The sequence below is a fragment of the Phyllostomus discolor genome, chromosome 12 (assembly GCF_004126475.2).
Source record: "Phyllostomus discolor isolate MPI-MPIP mPhyDis1 chromosome 12, mPhyDis1.pri.v3, whole genome shotgun sequence".
NCBI lineage: Eukaryota > Metazoa > Chordata > Mammalia > Chiroptera > Phyllostomidae > Phyllostomus > Phyllostomus discolor.
The window spans coordinates 43270319-43294669 of record NC_040914.2 but is presented as its reverse complement, the minus strand read 5'-3'; the positions used below and the strand labels follow the sequence as shown (position 1 = coordinate 43294669).

General features: G+C 52.1%; 3 long non-coding RNA genes and 1 pseudogene across 4 annotated transcripts in view; 1 reads left to right on the top strand and 3 right to left on the bottom strand.

The window, feature by feature from the left end:
* Positions 1–493: 493 nt before the first annotated feature.
* On the bottom strand, positions 494–3409 carry LOC118497573. 2 transcript variants are annotated; one of them, XR_004900105.1, is made up of 4 exons: positions 3210–3405; positions 2668–2800; positions 1281–1389; positions 494–690 (listed from the first exon to the last, which is right to left on the bottom strand). It is a non-coding gene; the product is annotated as an uncharacterized LOC118497573 (long non-coding RNA). The 2 variants fall into 2 exon arrangements; XR_004900104.1 differs by lacking the exon at positions 494–690 and having other exon boundaries at positions 818–1389; positions 3210–3409.
* Positions 3410–7110: 3701 nt separating this feature from the next.
* Positions 7111–12539, bottom strand: LOC114488682 (annotated as a pseudogene).
* A 6467-nt stretch (positions 12540–19006) lies between these two features.
* The window catches only part of LOC118497577, a 25511-nt gene continuing 20166 nt past the window's right edge, over positions 19007–24351 (bottom strand). The window contains exon 3 of the long non-coding RNA XR_004900110.1: positions 19007–19018. This is a non-coding gene — a long non-coding RNA (uncharacterized LOC118497577). The remainder of the gene's footprint in view (positions 19019–24351) is intronic.
* The window catches only part of LOC118497574, a 1213-nt gene continuing 828 nt past the window's right edge, over positions 23967–24351 (top strand). Inside the window, exon 1 of the long non-coding RNA XR_004900106.1 lies at positions 23967–24049. This is a non-coding gene — a long non-coding RNA (uncharacterized LOC118497574). The remainder of the gene's footprint in view (positions 24050–24351) is intronic.

Here is a 24351-nt window from a genome sequence, read left to right as displayed (position 1 = left end):
TCCCTGTCCATGGGGGAGTGGGGTGCTGCTTCACCAACACTGTGGTGGGGAGTTGAGGGGTGGCAGGGACCAGCTGCCCTTGGTTACTGTGTGAAGTCCTCTCACCTACCCAGGTGACCGTGTTGGAATGTCTTGAATAACAACACCCCCCCCCCCCATGCCTCAGCTCCTTTGTTGTATTAGCAAAAGGGCTTGAGGGGTGTGACTGGCCTTTTTCGCTGAGCAAGCCTGGTGCTGTGACAGTTTTTTGGGAAAAATGTGTGAGGGCAGTTTCTTCATAGGATTGCTGCATGGGAGAGAGACACGAGCCTGAGGTGGCTCTGTGTGATCTGTTGAAAAGACTGCTCTCTGCACTGGCTGTGTGTGGGATGATTCCTTGGTGGTGGTGATTCTCAAAACACTGTGCTGTTTTAACGCTTCCTTTAAGTGGGTTGTGTTTGAGGCCACAGCAAAAAGTGTTTTTTAATGATTTAGGAAGAGGAAGGGTAGAAGGGGGGAAAGAGTAGAAGGGAAGAGATGGAGCAGTGGCCCCAGCAGGTCGACCAGATGTCCCAATAAATGAGCGCTCAGCAGAACAAGCAGTGGGTCGACCAGATGTCCCAGTAGAGGAGCTGCCTGGATGTGACAGCAAAGTTCCTGCCCTTCCTTGCAGAGGTCTGTGTCACCTCCAGCAGCACACAGAGACCAAACCTGTGCTTTGAAAGGATACAAGGAGACATGCATTTTGGGTTAGCAGAAGATGAGCAAGGAATTGAGCCAGAAAAAAAGGGTGTGGCTAGCAGGCTGGGAGTGCAGCTGCAGGGTGGGTGACCACACAGAAATGACAAAAACGCTGCTGGTGCCTCAGTGGCCTCCTGTGAGGGGACAGAGCAGCCCAGATGTCACTCACCCTGGGTTGTCCCCTTCCCGCTTCCTCAGATGCCCCCAAACTGCACCCTGTGCTTTTACAAAGATCTTCCAAAACGCCCAGTGAACACTTCAACCCACTGCAACGTGGCACCCACGAGGCCAGATCACGTGCGACACACCAGCTCCACACAGAACGTGGACTGTGTATGGCAGTATGGCACGTGCACACACACACCTCTGTTATGTGAGGCACTGCTGTGAGGGAACCACGAGCGTCTGCCCCAACCAGACACTCCGCCCGAGCAGCCACCCAGTTCTACTGGACACGGTGCTGCAGGCGAGCTGGTCCCAGGACCCACCCGAGGGTGTGCACTCAGCTTTACCCACTCGGCCTCACATCGTTAGGGCCACCCATGCAAAGCACTTCCTACGTGTCTTGAAGTTTTTCCTTGTGCTTTCCCACCTGTGCGCTGAGCTCTTCCTGCATTTTCAGGCCAGCAGCTGCTAAGGCCTCTTGTCGTTTCACAGCATCGTCAGGTTCTACCATGAATGGGAGAGAAAAGTAAGCTAAAAAGCATTTGTACAAAATGGGAATTCTTGAGTTTAGAGCAGCATCAGAAATATATAAAAGCACAGATAGCAGATGGTGCAAAAACGTGTTTCTACGTGAAGAAGGCTACCCTTCCACATAGGATTTGGCTGCTGACAGGGCAGACTGTACACGCCAGAGTTCTCAGCACCAGAAACCTCTCCCTCGGCAACTCCAATTCAGGAAGTCTGGGGAAGGCTACCTGACGGTTTTCATGGAAGAGGAGGACTCCCCTTCCAAACCATAACAATAACATTCCCCCACCCCGCCTCCCCGTATTCGGTCATCAATTGCTTTCAGCATTAAAGGTAAGTTCTACTGTGTGTAGGTGTTCATGTGTTGCTGGACATTTCATTTTCCTTCTGACATTTCCCAGTCAGGGCCGGTCCCCAGTAGGGGGCCTGTGGGAGGCAACCACACACTGACCTTTCTCTCTCCCCACTTCTAAAAATAAAATCTTAAAAAAACAAAACCCACACACACTTCCATTTTATAGGAATGTGAGTTTCAGTGCCATTTCTGTTGGCCCATTCTCAGGATAAAACCTATCACAGGTAGGTTTTTAATCGTGTTCTCACAAAATAGGCTAGCACAACGCACCCCCTTTCACTGTGGTTACGTTCTGCAGTGCTTCCTGAAAACAAGCCTCTCGGGCGTGCCATCCCATCACCACCACCTGGCGCTTCGTGAAATCCTGCATCTTACGCAAGATTCACAGCTGCATTCGGTGCCTTGTTGGTGCACGTGCACGTAGTTAACAATCAAGGAGACCGAGAACGGCAGAGATGAGCAACACCTGTATTTAATGATGCCCCAGTCTCAAAGCACTTAACATTTCTTTGGACTGTCCTCAGAAACGAGCTTCAAACTCCAGTTTCTAAGTGGTGACAAGGCCACCGTTTCAGAGAGAATGACTTTACAATAACCCAGTAGAATTTGAAGTCAGGCCTGATGAGTGAGTTGCGATAAAGCAACACATCACGACTATGAAGAACTGAACCTTTCTCCTCACTCATCGAGGTCTCAAAGACAACTCACGGTGAACAGGCAGACCCATGAGTGAGGTTTTCCATGGAACCCGTCCTAGAAGTATTTCCCCCTCGATTAAAATCCCTGACGTCAGACGACCTGTTGTTGCACGTTCACCAAAATTGGTTTCAGAAGCACACACACGTTTTCTTCCCACATTTTCTTACTCCGAGCAGCAGCCCGGATTTGCAGTTACTAACCCACAGTAGCCGGCTCGGTCCAGCTGCCTCTGCCCCAAGGCTCGCGGGCGTGCGGAAAGCTGCTGAGAGATCAGGTACGAAAGGACGCAGCTGAAGACCATGTACCGGCCGCAGGTGGCCAGCGGGGAGCTCACTGGAAAAAAAAAGAAAGCAAGCCGTCTGCAAGAAGCTCAAAAACGGATACTACTGAGGCTCAAGAGAAGACCCCCTGCAATTCGAGAGGGCAGAGGCCCCTCAGACCTCGGGGATGGAGGGAAAAGGGTGGCCGCGGGGGGCTGGGGCGGCGCGCGGCGTTCCAGGTGTGGGCGGGCAGGGGAGGGCTGGGCAACCAGGCCTGGAGACCAGCGCCGAAGGCCCAGCGGTCCCAGAAACCGCAGCCCAAGAGCTTGCTTCGCAGAAAGCAAATAAACAGCCGCCCGGCGCCGCCCGGGAAAATGCGGCTCCAGGAGGGCCAAGGCCTCCCCAGGCCCCGCGCGCCGCGGAGGAAGACGCACCGAACACGGCGGCGCCACCCCGCTTCCCCGCGGGCCGCGGCCACTCACCAGGGACGTGCAGGCACCGCAGCCCCTCGGTCTCCAGAGCCGGGCGCGCGGGGACAGCAGCCCCACGTCCCGCTCCTGGCGGCCACAGCTCTGCCCAGTCCCTCCGTGTCCGCCTCGGGCCCGCCCCCACGTATACGTACTCGGGGCGTGGCCTGGGCGACCTGGCCAATCACAGAGGAGTGGGCGGGGCCCCGGACCCTGCAGAGCCCCGGGCCCGTTTGAGCCCAGCAAAGCCCTGCGTCCTCCCAGGGGGCCCATGGCTGACCTACTTGTGGACTTGGCGAGTGCTGACTTCGGTACCCAAGCAGGGCAGCCTGCTCCTGCTGCTGGTGTTACCTTTTAGTCCAGGAAAGTCCCGTCGATCCTCATGCTTCTCCTCCCCTCCAGAAGCAAAACCTCTTGAGATGAATGATAGCAATGGCTCTAACACCCCATTTCACTGGCACGAAACACTCGCGGTTACTGGTGCCGTTGCCGCTGCCTGCAGTGTCCTCCACCCATTGCCACTCCTCACCTGCCGCCCACCACCTCTCTCAGGCCTGCCTTACCCTATCCTATGTGCAACTTGACTTGGAAGGTTTTTTGTTTTTTTGTGGGGTTTTTTTGTGTGTGTGGGGGGTTGAAGTGAACATACGTAGCAGTCTCAAAAGTTGACAGAAATTTTTAAAGAGAAAACCACAGGCTCCCTTGATACCAAACCTAGTTTTAATACCTGACCTAATTGCTGTCTCAGTCTCCCCCAGAAACATAGTTAACTAGTCCGGAATTTTCTGGTCAGGCACCAGTAAAGCATCTGTCACAATCCCCCTCGCATCCCCACCCCAGGAAGAAGAGGCAATCTGCATGATGAGAACTCTTGCCGTTCACTCCCGTCAACGATGCTCCCCCATCTAATAATCCTTTGTTTTCTTTTTTCATTTTAAATTTGAGCCAAGCTGGCAACATATACAGGGGGAGCAAGATCTCAAGTACTCCCCTTTCCTTTCTTTTTCAATAGCTCCTTTGCCCCACTTTCTTCCTCTAAAAACCTTCCCCTTTTTTATAACCCCTGAGTGCCCTTCTAGTTGCTAGATAAGACGCTGCCTGATTCATGACTCACTTCATAAAGCCGATTAGATCTTCACATTCATTAGGTTGCATTTTTTGGACACTTCTTCAAAAAATGTTATTCATTGATTTGGGAGAACTATCCATTTGTTGTCTATGCACTCATTGGTTGAATTATCATGTGTGCCCTGACTGGGGATCGAACCCTCGACCCTGGTGTATAAGGACAAAGCTCTAACCAGCTGAGCTATCTGGCTAGGGCTAATACCTACTTCTCAATGTTTTCCTTTCACTTGTAAAAGGTGAGCCATCACTCATTGCTTTGAGATGGGCTTTCATTTATTCTGACATCTTGAACCTGTGCTAAAACTGAATGCTTTCTTGGGCTTACAGTTGTAATACTTGCTGGGAGCAGCTTTAAATATACAGTCAAATCCTGATTCTCAAATGTCTCCCACCTTTTTTTTTTCTTTTTTAATAAGACAGCCTCTCTCCTGCCCCCCAAAATTTTATTTACTTTTAGAGCGAGGGGGAGGGAGAAAGAGTAAGAAAAACACCAACGATTCTGTTCTCTCGCACGCCCCCAAGTGGGGACCTGGCCTGCAACTCAGACATGTGTCCTGACTGGCAATCAAACCTGCAACCTTTGCCTTCCTTTGCAGGCCAGCGCTCAATCTGCTGAGCCATAGCCACCAGGGCTCCCTTTTGGGGGGATTGAGATTTTATGTTTGTTTATTTACTTGTTTTATAGGGGAAGGGAGGGAGAAAGAAGGAGAGAAACATCAATGTGTGGTTGCCTCTCACACACCCCTAGTATTGACTTGGCCAGCAACCCAGGCATGTGCCCTGACTGGGAATCAAACTGGTGACCTTGTGGTTCTCAGGCTGGTGCTCAACACACTGAGCCACACCAGCCAGGGCAACTGTCTCTCATTTTGAACAATCCCATTCTCCATGAGGTCATTCACAGAAAAAAAAAAAAGGTGTGTGATCACTTGTATGTCTTGGGTGACAAAGGAGAGGATGCACAAGTATGAATAATTTGCTTTTTTAATGAATTGCTTCTCAAACAGCCTTTCAGAACAAGTTAAGTTCAAGAACCAAGGTTCCACTGTGTGGTGAACTGCAGTACCATGCATCTGTGCATGCGTGCATGTGCACACAGTATGACAGGCTCATTCCACTCGGATTTCATAGATTCTGAGTTATTAGAATGCATGAATGATGGTCTCCCTTTCAATCCCTCACACATTGTTCTGCGGTCCCATTCCTTCCAAGCTTTGTCCCTTTCATCAGGGCGTGTTCTCCCCTAGCTTGCCAAGAACCAGGGTTATTTCAGCAAACAATTACTCAGTATAACTGCTCGGGTGTTGTTTGCCAGAACAGGTCGAAGGTAGTATCCAGAATTCCACCCCTGACTGACCATGTTAAGACTGATTTGCCCTGGCTGGTGTGGCTCGGTGGATTGAGCACCTGCCTGTGAACCAAAGAGTCACCAGTTCGATTCCCAGTCAGGGCACATGCCTGGTTGGTCCCCAGCAGGGGGCACGTGAGACACAACGACACATTGATGTTTCCCTTCCTCTCTCAAAATAAATAACTGTAAAAAAAAAAAAAGGCGGACTTGCCCCGATGCATCACTTTACAGCCACATCCTCACCACATCCTCCAGGTAGGAGGAGAGGGAGGAGCGTAGTTCCCCAGCCTCTGCCTTGGGATGCGGCCAGGTGTCTTAGTTTGGCCAATGGCAACTAGGCAGACGTAATTGTGTCCATGTGCAGGCCCAAGATGCCTCTAGTGTTCCTTCCCCTCTTGCACCTTTGCCCAGTTAGCCCACTTGTCCACAGGCCCGTGGGGAAAGCAGAGCCAGCTGTGTGAGCCCACAGTGGTTGCCGACTGAACCCCAAGTTCTAGGGTGGAGGCCCTCACCTCCACCACCGTTTTTAGGGGAGCGTCAATGGGCTCTCACGGGGTGAGAGCTGTGATCAAGCGTGGAGTTGTGAGGACACGAGCCCTGGCCCGCCCGTCGGGGCAGCCGTGACTCCCCTGTGACGTCCTGAACACTGGCACGTGCCACTCTGCGTCCCCTCAGCTGACAAGGGAAAGCTGCATCCCCCTCCAGCTCTTCAAATCAGTAATTCATTCGCATGACGTTTGTGAAATAAAAACTCCAAAGGATGCCGCTTCTGGTAAAGCCCTAAAGCTCGGCTGCCTGGAATGAAGCTCGAGATTCTTTCTTTTTTTTAAAAAAAAATATTTTATTTATTTTTAGAGACGGGAAGGAGGGGGAGAGAGAGAGACATCAATGTGTGGTTGCCTCTCACGTGGCCCCCACTGGGGACCTGGCCTGCAGCTGAGGCATGTGCCCTGACTGGGAATCGAACCTGTGATACTTTGGTTCACAGCCCGAGCTCAATCCACTGAGCTACGCCAGCCAGGGCAAGCGCAATTCTTTACGCAGAAGAAAATGCTCCGGAGATGGCAGGTTCTCACAAGCAATTGCTAGCAGCACGCACACTCCTGAGTTTTACTAAGGATTGAAACGTCTAGACCGGGGTGTCAAACTCATTCTCACCAGGACCCACATCAGCCTCCTGGTTGCCTTCTGGGGGCGGAATGTGATTTCAAGTCCTTAACAGTTAAAGGGTAGTTCCATTTCCACAGTCCAACAATTACTTCTGCCCTTTGAAGGCGACCTCGAGGCTGATGTGGCCCCCAGGAAAAACGAGTCTGACGCCCCAATCTAGGCATTTTCTCGAGGACCCAGAAGCCCAGTTAGAGACGACACCCTCCTGCATCTCCGTCTACAGGCGCCCACACCCCTCACTGCACGCCCAGCCCGATGACATGCAACTTGGCGGCACAGCGAGTGTCCTTGGTTTTTACTCTCTGTAGAAAACAGGCATCTCAGTTTCCAACGTTCTATTAGAAAATGACCAGCAGCAGCAGCAGCTGGCAGCGTTTCAACAATGCTCGGGAGCTCTCTGCTGACACAAACGAGGCTACTGTTCCACATCCAGGGCTTGTCCCATGCTGGTGTCTCAGGGCCCGTGGGTGCTCGGGCCTCGCTGCTCAGGACCTGTTTGTGACTGTGTCCTCTTCCATCGCCTCTTCGCCGTCGTCGGTGGGGCCTGGAGGAAAACACAACCCAGAGTCATATCGACATCAGAGAACTCGCTCTCTCGGCATGTGGGTGCCCTTTCCCTGAGGCTCCTGCGTGCCAGGCCCCGCGCAAGGCACGAGAGCCCAACAGCAGCCCTGGCGCTCGAGATGCTCACGGCCCAGCGACCTTCGGGCTCTGGCAGGTGGGCAAAGGGACAGCCAGTTCCCAAAGGAAAAGGAAGATCGCACAGGCGTGTTATGGAAGCCAGACTCCCTGCCTACCACCCCAACTCATTCCCACATCTGTCACCCAGCCCGGTTCATGCGTGCTTCCTTGTCTGCCAGGTCCCCCACCAGCCTCCACCGCCCCCCAGAGCTGTGCCCACAGGGGCCTCTTTCTGTTCAAGCGTTCGAGGCCTCCTTGTGCCAGCGTGGAGTCAGAAACCTTATGGACGAACGGCTCCTACTTTCTCCCCTGAAAACCCACTGGTCCATCTTGTACCATTTGCCACGCATGTGCTTAGAACCCTGGGGAGCCCTGGTTCCCTGAGCTCTGCAGATGCTGACCTGCCTCATTGCACAGCGTAAAAAAATCACATTGGTGCCCTAGCTGGTGTGGCTCAGTGGACTGAGCACCAGTCGGCAAACCAGAGGGAAACAGGTTCGATTCCCACTCGAGAACGTGTGTGGGTTGCAGGCCAGGTCCCTGGTAGGGAGCATGCAAGGGGACGCACACAGTGATGTTTCTCTTCTTTCTCTCTCCTTTCCTCTGGCTCTAAAAATAAATAAAAAAATATTTTTAAAAAACCTCACATTTGTGAACATCACTGACTTCCTCAGAAAAGTCTGCAAATGCTGCGAGGGTGTCATGGCTACAGTTGTGGGTAAAATTTTTCTAGCAGTTTATTCTGCTTGGAAGTTTGAATTTTATCACTGGTAACAAATACCATGAGTTGTCTTGCTTGAAGGAATAGGCTCACCTCGTGTTTGAGAAGATGCCTGCCTCTCAGATGATCAGTTGCAGACAACTTACCATAGGCTTGCACACCTGGAACCTGCGTCATTTCACTAACCGATGTCACCCCAATACACTAAAAAAAAAAAAAAACCCAGCTGTGGACAAACATCCAACTTAGGCAGAGAGAAGTGCTTTACGCCCCACCCCCACCGCTGGCTCTGTCACCCAGAGTATCTAAAAGATGTGCACTCAAGGGTGATATTTAATAAAACGAGTAATTCTCATTGCTTCCTGAAGGCGTTCCTAAGCAAAACATCAGCGAATAACATCTTGGTGCTGTTACAGTAAGTTCGACCTCACAACCCCCCAGGGGCCCAAAGACCACAGAGTGAGAACCCCTGGCCTGCTCAATGCCTTCCTCCTCTTCAGCCTCACTCCAAACACTGTTTCCCCAGCTGCCCGTCTAGCCGGAGGCTCCCATTACATCCAGAGCAAAGCTGGCAATGTGCATTCTTCTGAGTGGTTTTTAATTCACATCCCCAGTGCCCACGCTGCCTGACACAAAGCTGGCATCATGTTGGACCCTGTGCTATGTGGCACCTCAGAAGTGTCTTACTTAGTCTTCCCAACAGCGTCTGAGGGCGGCACTATTATCATCTCAGGTTTCAAGATGAAGAAATGGATTTCAGAGTAAGTGAGGACTGGGAAATTCACCTGAGGACAGAGCCGGTGAGGCTACGACCTGAGTCTCCGGCTGGGTGCCCCTCGGGCCTGCATTTAGATTGCTCAGCCAGCCTGGCCGCACATGGGAGCGAGTCCGCACGGGGTCCCCTCATGCTGGGTCTCAGGCCACGGCTGTGCAGTGGTGTCTGCGTCAACATTCACACAGAGAAGCCCCAGAGTCCTGTACCATGGTATGGTCTATCAGATCATTTCTCCTGAAAGAGCATTTGACGGGATCTCGTGAACATCGGGTCAGAGGCAATGAGGCGCTGTGCTCTGGCACTCCGGGCTGGCAGCATCCCAGCTGCTCTGGAACCACTGCCGGCGGAACACACACTGCAAGCGCACGGGCAGAGCGCGCTCTCCTGACCTGAACTGCGCTCCCTGCCGGGGATCTGGCCCGACTGCAGCAGGCCCTTCAGCCTCTCCACCTCGGCCAGCATGGACATGTTCTCGATGGCGTTCTGGGGACACACAGAGGACACTGGCAGTCAGTTTCAGTTTGGTGCGCCGACCACCCAGGCAACACCTACGGAAACTCACAGCACTTTTCTGAGTTGGAACATTAAACAGTCCTGTGTTGGGGGAAGAATTTGATTGGCATGTTGAAATCAAGCAGAAAACCAAATCATTCCATTTCCAAAACTGATACAGCAATGCAGACCCTCCGATAGAAGGAAAAAAAAATCATTTCATATGTCCTAAAACACCAGCAAACGGAATTACCTACTGGGATTATGTTACTGGATAATTCAGCAGGCAATATGGTACCATTATCAAGCAGGATCTTTGGGACAGTAAATCTCTCAAAGCAAGAACTACGCAAACATCGGCACAGCATCCAGAGGGACGAACTGTTCAGAAGCGCACGTCCTGGGGAAATGAGGAAGACCAGAGCTGCCTCCACTTCCCTGGCCCAGGTCAAGGTCTGGTCCAATAACAGCTTCAAGCCTGTTCCTCGTCACACACAAATACAGCTGGGTTCTAACAACCGTGGGGGAATCGGCGGGGTCCAGAACCCGATGCATTGAGCATCTGTGTGTCTCACAGCCGTGGCAGCACTCTCAGGCCCGAGTTCTAACACACCATTATTACCTGGATGGCTCCCACATCCCCCGGGGACGGACCACCTTTTTTTTTTGTCAGTTGGCAAATCGGCCCCTGGATTGAACCTTGGGAGGGGAGGGAAGGACGTGACTGTCAAACCCAGACGGACGGAAATTGCTTTTCTTCTACCTTCAAAAAGCTTTTGAAAGTAAAATCCAACCAGTGTAGTATCTTATCTTTGTTAACAAACTGATACAAGCGACTGTCTCCTTCAGAAACACCACAGTGTTCCTCTTCTTGGACAAAGCGGGGCGCGTGCAACAGGGCGTTAGGACTGAATGCTGCAACGTTCGCCCCGCTAACCTGGTCGAAACCTCGTGTGACTCGGGGACCTCGGACGGTCAGGGACGAGCGTCACGCAAATTTAGTGCCGGATCAGTGGCAGGTGTCTCGTTAGCGTTTGTGGGAGGCGCACGGCCAGACAGAGAGTGTTTCTGCAGGGGAAGGAGAGTGAAGTCGGATGTCCGTGTCTTACGTTTTGCTTCTCCTGGCAACATCCTTTGCAAGCTGTGCACCCCTCTTGCCCTGGAACAGTTTCTCTGCTCCCTGACGCTCCTACAGCGACACCACACACAGAGTTAACGGAAGTTAGGAACACCACGTGCGTTTGTTTAGAGACAGTCCTCAGAAAACAGGGAAGGAAAAGAAACTCTTCTGGAGTATTTGGGGCTGGTAAAAAATACACACACACAAAAAGCCAATTCCAAGTTCACAGGAGACACAACGGCTTTGCCTTCTCTGGCGAAGCGCCCTGAAGAAAAGCCCTCCCCTTGTTTTGAGGGTGGGGGGGGGAGGGGCTCCCAAAGAACCAAGTAGCTTTAAAAGAAAAAGGAAATCCCAACTAAGGGGAATCATCCTAATGATTCAAGGTGCTGGAAACGGGCAGCATTACCTTCCCCAGGGGGAACGGCCTGTTGTCGCCAGTGCTCCCCGGGGCTCTGAGCCGCTGCCACCCCCGGGGCGCCCAACGCCACACACGACAGCTTCAACTCTGGGCCCTAGCACACACTCCGCTGTGAAAAAACCCTGACATCTTTTTTCCCCACGTTTTCATTCGAAACCGATAGTAAAACTCATTAGACAACTTTTTTTTTTTAAAGATCTTATTTATTTTTAGAGAGGGAAGGGAGGGAGAAAGAGAGAGAGAGAGAGAGAAACATCAATGTGCGGTTGCTGGGGGTTATGGCCTGCAACCCAGGCACGTACCCTGGCTGGGACTCGAACCTGCGACACTTTGGTTCGCAGCCCGAGCTCAATCCACTGAGCTATGCCAGCCAGGGTCTAGGCAACTTTTAAAACATGAGTCAACAAGTATCAAAGATCAAAACCACACATCAGCCCTGGCCCGTGTGGCTCAGTGGGGTGGCTGCTGTGCCACAAAACGAAAGGTTGCAGGCTCGGTTCCCGGTCAGGGCTCAGGCCTGGGCTGTGGGTCAAGTCCCAGGTTGAGGCCAGAGGCAGGAGGCAACCAATCCACGTTTCTCTCTCACACTGATGTTTCTCTATCTCTTTCTCCCTCCCTTCCCCCTCTCTAAAAGTAAATAAATAAAATCTTACACCCCCCCCCCGCCACACACACAAATGGTATGACTTATGATCAACAAAATAATACTTTCAGTTTCACCTTCTGGAAATCCTGCACTGTGACTTGTGGAACTTTATAAATTACATACAGTCTGTGATGCTTCTTATTTGTTACAGGATTTCTCAGAAGACTGCGAGAAGAGGAACACCATCATGCCAACTTTGTTCATAGCATAGCATTCAAGGGGTTCCTTTGAATAAAATCTAATGAGTCCATAAATCAAGGAAAAGTCCACTATTCTTCACATCTAATTTCAGTGTCATAACAACTTAAGTAACATTGGGGACATTTTAATAGAGCCCTTGGCTAAAAAAATATTTTCAATATTTGTTTTTAAAAGGTACCTTTTTTTTGGTGGTATAAAAATAATAAGACTCATGTATGAGTTTTAAAATAAAAATTTTTAATTAAAAAAGATTGCCCCCCCATGACAGTTTACATACAACATTATTTGTATTAGTTTCAGGGGTAGGTGTATGGTAGAGTCAAAGGTATTTGTTACGAACTAGAGGCTCTAAGGTCAAGGCCGAAAGAGTGTCACGTCAAAGGGCTTCCATGTCTCCACCACGAGCGAGCCCCGTACCTTAGGTAAGTGAGTTGAGAGACGCCAGAGGGTCCGGCCACCCTGCAAAACAGCCGCGGGTGAGCACACAGGCACCGAGCCCTGACCCACACTCGGGAATAGCGGGGCCTTCGGAGCGAGGACTCATCCCGTCTTGCACTTTGTTCCTGCTCCAGGACCTGACACATTTCTACCCAGTGAACTGGTACGTAAACTTGAGCTTCTTACATTGAGCACCTTGACCATACCAGCTTCTATCTCAACAATGATGACATCTAGATGGTTTTGTATTTTTTAAATTTTTATTTATTTATTTTAAAGATTTTATTTATTTATTTTTAGAGAGGGAAGGGAGGGAGATAGAGAGAGAGAGAGAAACATCAATGTGCGGTTGCTGGGGGTCATGGTCTGCAACCCAGGCATGTGACCTGACTGGGAATTGAACCTGTGACACTTTGGTTCGCAGCCTGTGTTCAATCCACTGAGCTACGCCAAACAGGGCGAGATGGTTTTTAAAAAATATAATAAATATATAACAAGTTGAGTGGGGGTTTGAAATGTTTAAGGACCCTGTACTACTTAGGAGGGGAAAGGTATCGGTTAACTTTAAGCTTTGGTAAATACGTATGTTTTCCTTCCTAGAATGCTAAGAATAGAGACTATTTAATAATTAATTTTTCTAAACTGTTAAAGAAAAAAATGGAATGAACAAAAAGAGTGGGCGCAAAAGAGTGTGAGGGAGAAATATGGGAGAAAAAAATAACAAATGAGCAGGATGAGCTCCAGAAAAAGGACAAACACACACACACATGTCAGTAATCACATCGACATAAACAGGCTGATGATTTCAGAGACAGACGTCAGGGTGCATTGTAAACTATCCTATCATACGCTGTTCTCAAGAGACACACCTAAAACAGAAAGGAAATAAACACTGGGGGTCTATTTCGGATGGGAGAAAGCTGATCGTGCAAATAGGAACGGACAGGAAGCTGGTTTTGGTGTACGATGGCAGATACAGCAGCACGTACATACAACAGCGCTGATGAGACACGGAGAGGGTCACAACATAACGATAAAGTGGTTCAGCCCCCCAGGAAGGCACTAACAATGCAAATTCTGTATATATCAAAGACGACAACCTGAGGATACAAAGAACTAAAATGCATGGAACTCCAGGGAGACAGTCCAGTCCATGATCACGCGAGATTTACCACCCCCTTCAGGAAGCGAGAGGACAGACTCAGCCTTCCTCATTGCGAACAGCATTAAACACCGTTGCAACACACAGAACCACGCAGGCAACCCTACCATGTCCCACATTCCCTGCGAGTGTGCGCTCTGGGCTGAGTCCGTCCCGCTACTGCAGAAAGGACTCGGCCTCAAACAGGCCAGTGCTTCTTACTCTGGAGCCAAGCACTCCGCTGGGAACCTGAAGAGTCACAGACCTGGCCCATCAGGAAAAGAACAGAGAAATGGGGAAGGGAGGTGAGGGAAAAATAGCCCCAAGTTCAGTTATGTAAGAGGGACCTAAATGTCCAGCATTTCAGGGGGAAATTTTGGTTACAAAACAATATATAGTATGGGCTCAATTTTGTTAAAACCTATACATACAGAGGAGAAACTTAAGAAGCGTAAAAAGAAATGTCAAAATATTCGGATCCAAGTAGGGGAAACGAAATCTGCCCCTCATCTCACAGGCAAACCGAATCTGAGTATTGTGGGCTGTTGATCTGAATGCGAAGAGCAAACACCAGTTTCTAGAACAGACTCGTCCAACAAAATTTAGCCCATGTCACATACGTAATTTCAGATTTCCCAATAACTACATTAAAATAGAAAAAAATAATTTTAATGTTATTTAACTTATTTTTCAAAATATGATCGTGTCAACACCCACGTAACAGAAGCACTGCCAGCTGACCCCTTCTTCTGCTTCTCTGCAGCCCAGGCGGAAAGCAGGGGCACAGCCGGCAGCTGTGAGGCGTCACCCCTCAGCAGCTGCCGGGGCAGCGGCCGCCCTACCCGGCGCTGCAATTCCATAGGACAACGTGGGCCAGTTTCTTCCCGACCCTGGGTAGGGGGCGCTTAACAGAGCATCGAAAGCACTAGAAACAACAATAACAAAGATGAATAAACTGGACTACACCAAAATTAGGAAATGCTCCTCCAGACACGCTCAGAAAGTGGAACGGCAACCTACAGAGTGGGGAAGGGCACCTGCAACTGAGGAAGGCCCAAGTCTGGAACGAATTCAGAAGAAGACAAAGAAAAAGGACGATGAGATAATATCTTCTGGAATTAACAAAAGTTCTGCAAGAATGCGGAACCTTTAGCCCCTCCCTCCAGGTCCATTTCCGCCCCTGGTCATTCCACTTACCAACCCCACACGGCTGTAGTTGGTGAGAACGAGTTCCGTCAGGCAGGGCGGGGCTAAAATCAGGACACACGCCCTCAGTGGAAGCGACAAGGAAGTCAGCTAACGGTTTCTTCTAAGTCCTTGCTCGGAGGGTCTCGGACTCCCAAGTGGGAAGAACTTCAGAGAGTTGTCTTCCAACCCCTCCCCCCCTTACCCACGTGAAAGAGGCACAAGGAGGAAACCTGGCCAAGGTCACAGGCCGAGGGACGGAAGCAGCATGATTTTGGGAGCCCATGCCTTCTAAAAGTGGTCTGGGCCCTCCCCCACCACCACAGTGCCCAGTGACACCCAAGGAAAGGAGCAGCTCCTGCGCAGAACCGACTCCAGGCCTTGCTTCTGCGCAGGCGGCATAGAAACCCCAGCGACGCTGCACTCACAGCGCAGGCGCAAGACACACACACCCACCACCTAGCGCACAGGGAATGGTTAATGCCCGAGAAATATGCCTAATGCCAAATGTGTACAAACCAGCATGTGTTTAATTTAATTAAATGATTGATTTTTAAAAATTTTATTTATTTATTTTTAGAGAGGGACAAGGAAGAAGAAAGAGGGAAACATCACTGTGTGGTTGCCTCTCGTGTGCCCCCTACTGGGGACTTGGCCTGCAACCTAGGCAGGTGCCCTGACTGGGAATCGAACTGGTGACCCTTTGGTTTGCAGGCTGGCACCCAATCCACTGACCCGCACCAGCCAGGGCAGCATGTGTTTAATTTAAATTAGAAGCTTACCGTGAACATACATTCAAGTAGACTACATTTGTGAATAGATACAAGTAAGTCTAGATCAATGCCAAGTCAAGCTCTGATCTGTATGAGAAAAGTGCGGCTCCTTTCTCATTTTAAGAGGAAGTGTGCATGTGTGGCCAGCAGCAGGTACTACAGCTTCTTCAGGGAACTGTGACTTTTACACTAGGGGGAAAAATACTCCCCATTAGCAGACACCCTATTCTGTTGTTGTTCACCAGTAATGTCCTCAGTCTCAACAAAGGAAATCCATCCAGTTTCCTGATTTCATTGTCAGAAAAATCAATACCATCAAACTGGTCTAAGTCGCACCCAGATTTTCAATGACAGGAATTTTATACCCTATGAAGTAGAAAAAAATAAATCCATCAAGTACTAATAGAATTAAAGGGAATCTTAACACATTAGCAGTACTTCCTGGCAATTTGACTCAAAGCTACCATTCCTTCAGAAGGGGTTTACTAGCACCTATGCCAAACACTGCAAGGCACTGGCCCATAAAGTGAGGGACAAGAGAGGCTCAAACCCCGCTGCCACGAATCCTGCGGTCCAGCGGTGGTCAGGAAGACAGGGATGACGACAAGGCCAAGGGCGGTGCTGATGGCGATACTCACCAGCAGTGATACTGGCAGCTAACGCTTGTGAGAACACCTGTAAGGTGCCTCACACGGTTCTGTACGGCCCTGGGGCTAGTTAAGTGGCGTAACAGGAATTCACACCATGATTTGCTTATAGAAAGCGTCCACACCTTTTTCATACACGGTGGACAACAGTGTCGCATTCATGGAACTCACAGGGTGGCGTCACCATACCATGACATTCTCCTTACTTCACCTCCCCCGGCTCCAATCCAGAGTTGAAGGTCAATGGTTTAAACACAATGGTAAATCGTTCCCACCGGCGTGCCTACTATGCACATAATTATTGTGTTACTTGCTAGAAGAAAAGAGGTGAACCCAGCCAAGGTTAGAGCACACAATTCAGCGGTGGAAGGGCTACATCAAAGTCAAGGACCCAAACCAGGATCCTCGACACTCCAGGCACTGCAGGCTCGGGGAGGAGGCAGAGACCCCCTGGGCCAAGGCAGCGAGAGTGGTCAGTTACTCTTAAACTGAATAAAAGAACGGGGTTTTGTCAGCAAGGAATCTAAGCAGAAAATAGTGCCGCCTCCTGAGACCCTAAGGTCCCCACGGGAGCAAAGTTCAGGCCAAGGCTGTATTGGCTCATCTGCAGAGAAGCTGCTCTTCACGCCCTTCCTAAAGCCATCTTCTGATAGGCTGATTCGATCACCGATCACCGTACTCCCCTACTCGCCGTGCGCGCGCGCCGGCTGCCTCCCGCCAGCCAGAAGTCCCGGCGTTCCCGGCGTGCCCCGCGCCCCCGCCAGGCAGCACCAATCGCACGATGCACGCGCCCGCGGCTCAACGTCCAGGCCGAAGCAATCGAAGAGCCCCGCCCCCGATCTCATTCTCCTCTGAGATCCTGGCGCACCTGGACTACGTCCCTGGTTCTGGTTCCTTTCCCTGGAGCGTGTCTGGAATCAAGATCAGGAGGGACCCAGATTCCAGACATGTGTATCCGCTAGTTAAGCAATATATTAAAGCACACGAGTGGGACATTTCTCACGTGCCATTGCACTTGGAGGTGAACGGAAAGCTGCGACGGTCCTCACTCCACCCGGGAGGGGCGGCAACCCGTGGGTCCAGGACTTCAGATTCCCGTAGGGGTTCTGGTCTTTGGCACCGGGCTGCAACGTGAGAACCGGGGATGGATCGCCCGCTCGTGGCCAGACCTCTGGGACCGCCCCACCGGCTGGCACGTCAGACCAAGCACCGGACATGGTCGAGTTTCTGGTTAGGCCTGACAATTAAAATTAAATATTTATACTGAGGCAGGATTTACAGAAAACTGCGCAAATCAGAAGTCTGAACAGTAACGAATGAGCACAGAGTGAGCCCACCTGCTAGCTGCCGCCACGGTGCCGAAAAGGAACACTATTTCGAAAGCCTCCGATCTGAGAATGATAATTTTATTTCGTTTTTTACGATTTTTATACTAGTTCCTTTTATTTTATTTTATTAATTGGTTGGGGGGAGAGAAACATCCACTATGTTGTTCCACTTATTCGTGCATTCATTGGCTGCTTCTTGTACGTGCCCTGATCAGAGATAAGACACTCAACCTTGGCCTGTGGGAATGATGCTCTAACCAGCTGAGCTACCCGGCCAGGGCCTAGGCTACTTCTACTTCTGTAAGATTCCTCACAGAAGTAAGGACACGTGAACTAGATAGAAACTCCAGGAAACTTCAGACAAACACACTGAGGGACAGTCTGCAGATAACTACCAATAACAGCCTCAGTCTTTAAAGGGTTCAAGGTCATGAAAGTCAAAGAAAGGTCGAGGAACTGTTCTGGATTGAAGAAGACCAGAGACATGAAGGTTAAATGCAGAGTGTGATTCTAAATGCAAATGTGGTCTAAACTGGATCACTTTGCTAAGGGCATTCCTGAGACAACTGGCAAAATTTGGATCCAGTCAGATTGGACAGTAGTAATATATGAAAGGGAATTTCCTGATTCCATTGGTTATGCAGAAGGTCCTTGTTTATAGGAAATAGCCCCTGAAATATTTAGGGGTTAATAAGGTATCATATCAGTAACTTTCTTTCAAATTGTTCACGAGAAAATTTCTTTGTGCTATGTATGCAACTCTTCTATGATTTTGTTTTGTGATTGTTAAAAAAAAAAGTTAAAAATATCCAAACTTCACCTAATTCCAGAGGAGCCCACCAGGTGGCAGGCTTAGATCACAGAGCTGGTTTTACTTGCCGTTTGGCTGGCTGGATTTTAAAAAAAAGTTTCTTTACTTCTAGAAAGGAAATTTGTACCGGTTTCTGTTGCTTCAGCACAGGATCTGAGAGATGAATCAAACTTAGAAAGTTTTATTAATTTTAGGGTATCTCTATGAGGTCGAGAAAAGGTTTTTTTAATTTAATTTCTTTGGGCTAGAGTTTCTCAACTTGGTACAGTTGACATTTGGAAGCTGGATGATTCTTTATTGCGGGAGCTGTCCTGTGCATTTCAGGAGGCTGAGCAGCATCTCTGGCCTCAGCCCACTAGATGTCAGTACATTCCTCCAGCTGTGACCCCCAAACACCTCGACATTGCCAAGTGTCCCCAAGCAGACAAAAACCACCCCAGGTTGAGAATCACTGTTTTGGGGCAATGAGGTGTTCTCTGCTCTGGGTCCTTGAGTGCCTGTTCAATCACCAGGAAGCCTAGGAGGCATCTGATCACCCTTAGGATAGCCATTACCTACTAAGAGGATGGGAACTTCGGGTGGTGGGAGCTGAACCCCAGGACATGAGACGGGTGTTCAGCGTCTCACCATCTAGGGGTGCTGTTCTGTGCCCGGACAAACCGCAGGGCCTGGGGTGTCAGGAAAGGCCTTGGACAACCAGCCAGGAAGGATAAGGACTGGGTTCAAGGAAGGAGAGGAGCAGAGGAGCCGGGGCAGGCTCCTCTTTCCCATGGTGGCCAGCGCTCAGCTGCTTCCCCGCTGGCTGCGCAGAACCTGAAGATGCCAGGGAACAGTTCTGGTGTATCACCTGCCATCAGCCCTGCTTGTTCTTTCTTTTCTTTTATTTGTGTCTTTATTGTACTTTTCCCGTTACCATTTAGTCCCCTTGAATTGCCCTCCTTAGCCCTGATTGTTCATCAAATGGTTTAAAAGCAGTGGATGCCCTGGCTGGTGTGGCTCAGTGGACGGAGCACGGGCCTGCAGACCTAAAGGTCCCCAGTTGGATTCCGTCAGGGCCCATAAATCCCCAGTAGGGGGCGTGCGAGAGACAACCAATCAATGTTCCTCTCACTGATGTTTCTCTCCTTCCTTTCCCTCTCTCTAAAAATAAATACATCTTAAAAACAACAACAACAACAACAACAACAACAAAACAATGGCTGATCGTCTCCAGCCTCAAGTTCAAGGGACCCATACTGCTGGCCACATTTCACCATGTTGCCCTTTTGCTTTTTTTAAAGCTCTGTTCAGCCCCCCCTCCCAAGATGTATCTTCTGTAAAGAGTACGATTCTCCCCAGCCCTTTGTGGACTCACAAGGCAGAATGCCTTGCGGCCTAGGAGGGATGGGGATATGAACCTGGGGACCTTGTCAGAAAAATGTCTCTCCCTGGGAATAAACCTAGTTGAACCCGAATGCACCGTGGCTGTGCCTGGCCAGCAGCAGAAGTGACTCTCCCCCCTACAGAGAGCCTGCCTCCCTCCCTGGGCACACGGAAGGGGGCAGCCCGGCCAGTTGCAGCCCAAGCCAGTCATGTTGCGCCTGTGAGCCTCAGTCCGTGACAGGACAGATTTAGAGAACGTGCTCCATGATTCTGTCACACAACACAAACTCCATATACATGTCCTGCCCCAGCTGAGTCCTGATGAATGCACTTAAGGTTGGGCCATTTGCAAACAGGCATTTTATTTGGGCCATCTTTTTTTTTTTTAATTTTATTCTTACCTGAGGACATTTTTTCATTGCTTTTAGAGAGAGGCAGGGATGGAGGAAGAGAAAGAGAGAAACATCGATGTGAGAGACAAACATTGATTGGTTGCCTCCTGGATGCGTCCCCCACCAGGGATGGAACCCTCAACCTGGGCATGTGCCCTGACCGGGAATCAAACTGGCGACCTTTCGCTTTGCGGGACAACGCCCAACCCACTGAGCCACACCGGTCAGGGTCCCACTTTTGTTTCTTTCCTCCGTCAGTTCTTGTGGCTGCATTTCCTGTGTTTGCAGCCAAAAGACCCCCGGCAAGTACAAGCTTCTGCCGCTGCAGAGAGGCCACAGGAAAAAAAGCACATGCGGGGATCTCAATCTCTGTGCATAAAAAGATGAGCTGCAACCTAATTAAGTCACACCTGGCAACGTTAGGGGAGAGCCCCTCCGGCTGGAACTCTGGGACCTTCCCATGACCTTGTTACCTCAGCATGCGTGGGAGCTCAAAGACCTCCCCCAAGAAGACTCCGCACAGATCCGGAAACCCCACAGTAAAGCCACTTCCCGCCCTGGTTGGCACCCTAGTTTAGTGTCTGCACCCTGGAGAGAAATGCAGGCTCCTTCGCTGTGGGATGTTAACTGTTTTATTAATTTAGGGCTAACCCTGTGTTTGCTCTGTGGGTCTCTTCTTCGGAGGCGTGGACGCAACCGACACCTGCGGGGGGGCCCCCCCCCAGCTCGCAGGGACCAGCTGCAGGACGAGAGACAGTCATAGGGGGCGTGGGCCAAAAATGGAGAGAAGTACAAGCTCAGGAGAATCTAAGGCGAATGTTACCCCCATTCGGAGGGTACAAGCGGAGTGGGAGAGGACAGCGCTGGGTCAGGGGCAGCCCCTGCAGGCGCCGTGCCCCGCCCCCGCCCCCGCCCACGGGCTCTGGGTGCCCAGAGATTCAGGCCGAAGGACCTCGCTCCCGGGGAGATAAAGCTGTCGGTGCAGGGCTCTGCCCCGGAAACAGGCTCCGGCCCCCAGTCCGGAGACGGGTGGACGGACCGATGGACGGACGGGAGCGGCCCTGCCCTCTACGGGCGGCCAGGCGCCCCCACCCAGCCAGGAGGCACGTGCGGCAGCAGAACTGAATGAAGTGCTTCCGTTCCCAGAGGCGGATGGACTTCATCATCTCGCAGAATGTCTGGTCAGCTGGGCCACTGAAACGGGAGAGAAAGGGGGCACGTGTCAGGCTTGGGGGCCTGTTTAATTGTTCCAACCATCCCACTGTGCCGGTCCCAATGGTGTGAGGGGACAGGGGCCACAGAGACAGTGGGAGGGGGGCAGCCAGGGCTGCTCTCAGGGCCATCCCAGTGACATGTGGTGAGCCCGCTGCGGCAGAGGCGGCACGTGGCACGCAGGGGCTCCCACTGAGTCTGGGAGAGGGAGGACGACAGAGGGGACGGGGTGGGGGTGGGGTGGGGGGTAGCTGGCCTGTGAGCACCGCACCTGGGCTGTGCCAGCTCCGCCTCAGTGCGCCTCTGTCCAGACAGAGGGACGCCAACCAGGGAGACGGTGGTGGGGGTGGTGGGGCTAGAAGGGGCAGGGACAGGGCAGGGACAGGGCAGAGCCACGCAGAGCGGCCCTCCCCTTGGCTTTTGAGAATGCGTTGCCATCTGTGGGACCTGGAAAGCCTCCTGTGGCCATCTCACTTTCCTGGGCCGGACGCATAACCTGAGCACGTGACCCCGACAGAGGGAGCTTCTGGGCCGCGGCAGGACTCCCCTGATTGGTCCTCGGTCTCCTCTGAGCTGCTGTGTTCACACCCCGCCCTCGTCTCCCAATCTACTGAGAGAAGCGGGGCTCCCCCCCTCCCCTGGCACAGACAGGGGTCTGCCCTGGGAGACCCGTGGGCTCTGTGAGGCGGAGACCCTTCAGGCCTCCCGACTTGACCCCCAAAGTCAGGCCTCTCCTAACGGAAGTCACGGCACACAGGCCACCTGGGGGTGATGGCTTGAGAGCGGAGACAGCACAAAAACAAAGTCATTTTTGAGAGTCGCTCCACAAACCGACCCGCAGCAGCTGGGTCGTGGCCGGGATGTGTGTCTGATCAATGTGAGAGGCCTCACTGGAAAGGAGGAAGGCTGGAGGGGACCCTGGGTGGTCAGCTGTGGGCGGGGCGGGGCCGCCTTCCCAGTGTTTTCCTTCCCTTTCCCTTTGGACCTGACGCGCACACCCGTCCCACAGCTGGAGCTCACCGTTGCTGCAGGTGTGGTTGGCGACGCTCGAGGTCCCCAGCCGCGTGGAGCCGTCTTACACCGGCCACAGTTCCTGCTGGAGCCTTCGCAGCTCAGGCAGCTCTCGTCGCACCTGCGTGGGGACACGGCTTCCCATCGCCTCACGTGCCAGAGGCCCTCCCTTCTTGACCTGTGCCCCCTCGCTAGGACTGTGTCCCCCACAGTGGACTGAAACCCTGGCCAAGCGTCTGCAAGTCCAGCCTCCTGTCTGGCTGCACTGCGGTGCTGGGAGGGGGGAGACACTCACAGCCCGATTGAGGGAGTGCGCCCGGAGTGGTAGCGCACTGGGACCAGCGGACGCCGTGTCTCTGGGACTCCACTGGGCTCACCTGGACACCCTCAAGCAATGTTGGGGCTCAGGACAAGGCCCCACCCAGGGATGTGACATACCTGGTTCTGGACCTGCCTGGGGACAGCTGCTGCGTCCACCAGGCTAAGCCTCCTTTGTGGTGACACTGGCCTGTCCCCTGGGGCGAGGGAGAGGGAGGCACCCTTCCAGTCCTGGCCCAGAGATGGGACCCAGGGCACTGTGACCCCAGGGGAGGGTGGGCACCCTCAGGCTCTCGGGCCAGCTCACACTCGTGTATGTGCAGGGTGTCTGTGTCTGCTTTCACGGTGCTGGGGTTGAGGAGCTGTGACCAAGACCGAGTGGCCGGCAAAGTAGAGACTACAGACCACCAGGCCCCTTTATCGAAGGAGCTGGCCCATGCTGCCCTGGGGCTTGAGTCTAACCTGTCCTCCCAGCCAGTGGCTCTGCGCAGCGCTCGGGTCTGGTCCCCGCCTCCTTCTTTCCCAGCAGCACGCCTGCGCCCTGACTGACGGTGCAGGTGGGAGCCCCCGTGGAGTCTGTTACTGGGGTGTGAGCCCTTCCAGGCAGGTCCCCCGGGATCTGTTTCCTGCCCTGTCCCAGCTACGCAGTGCCTGGCACACAGTAGGAGCTCCACAAATACTCCTTAAGTGAACCAAGGAATGAAAGTTGCCTGCTAACTTGTGCCCTTGGCAAGTCCTCCTCTGCAAAGGGGTTGCAGTGCAAAGGGGTTCCTCTGCAAAGGGTTCCGGTGTGCCTACCACACCCAACGCAGTGGTAAAATGCTGCACACCCGTCCCCCAGCTGCTGGGGAAGGGCTAAGAGACTCGGTCCCCCTGCCACCTCTTTGCGGGCACTGGCAGTGTCGGTCTGAGCCAGGAAGACCATCTGACGGGCACGTACCTCCGGCACACCTTGTGGAGCAAACCCCGCATCTCCTGAGGGCAGTAGCCCTCGCCACAGGCTGGCACGCATTTCCAGTCTTGGAAGCGGAAGTGTGCGGTGCAGTGAATACATTCTCCTCTGCTGGGTCCTGCGGGGCGGGGGGAAAGCAGTGGGTCTCAGGGGCTGCCTGCCCGTCCTGTGCCCCAGGCCTGCTGCAGTGACTGAGAGAGCGGGGGACTGTTCTGATGTGCCAAGGACACCACCACCACTGGGTGCCAGGTGCCCGCTGTGTGCCCACTGTGCACGTGACTTGCTGAACCCCATCTTTCAATGGGGATAAGAGGTTGAAAACTACTGAACGTCATAAACACACTCATACATGAGAGTACTAGGCAGCCATTAGAAATGCTGTGTGATCCCGCTTTCATCCAAAAGGAGAAAGGACGGAAGGAAGGAGGGAGGGAGAGAAGGCTGGCTGGAGCCAGGGTGGTGCAGGGTAAAGCCAGAACGTCAACTGGACAAGAGATCCGGCTGCCTTTGGCCCCTGGTCATTGTCAACAAATAAATCTGACGAGCGCTGTTTTCCCATTCCCAGAGTCAGGCCCGATAGCCGTAAGTATGCAAAACTAGCTTTGGTCACTGAGTTCCCACCAGCAGGGATTCCAGCTGGGATGCTCCCAAATATAATGCAGCATCTCCAGCAGCGCGGGAACGTGGGAGGCAGTGGAGCCATCTGCCGCCTCCTCTGTGCTGGAGCCTGGTGGTGGAAATGGCAGAAACAGTCCCAGCACTCCACAAACACAACAGGGAAATGGACAAGCAAACACACCGATGACAATACAGTGTGGGAAAGATGCTGGAGGGAAGCACAGGGTGCCATTCCTCTGTGTTGGCCATTGAGCGACAGTTGGGAA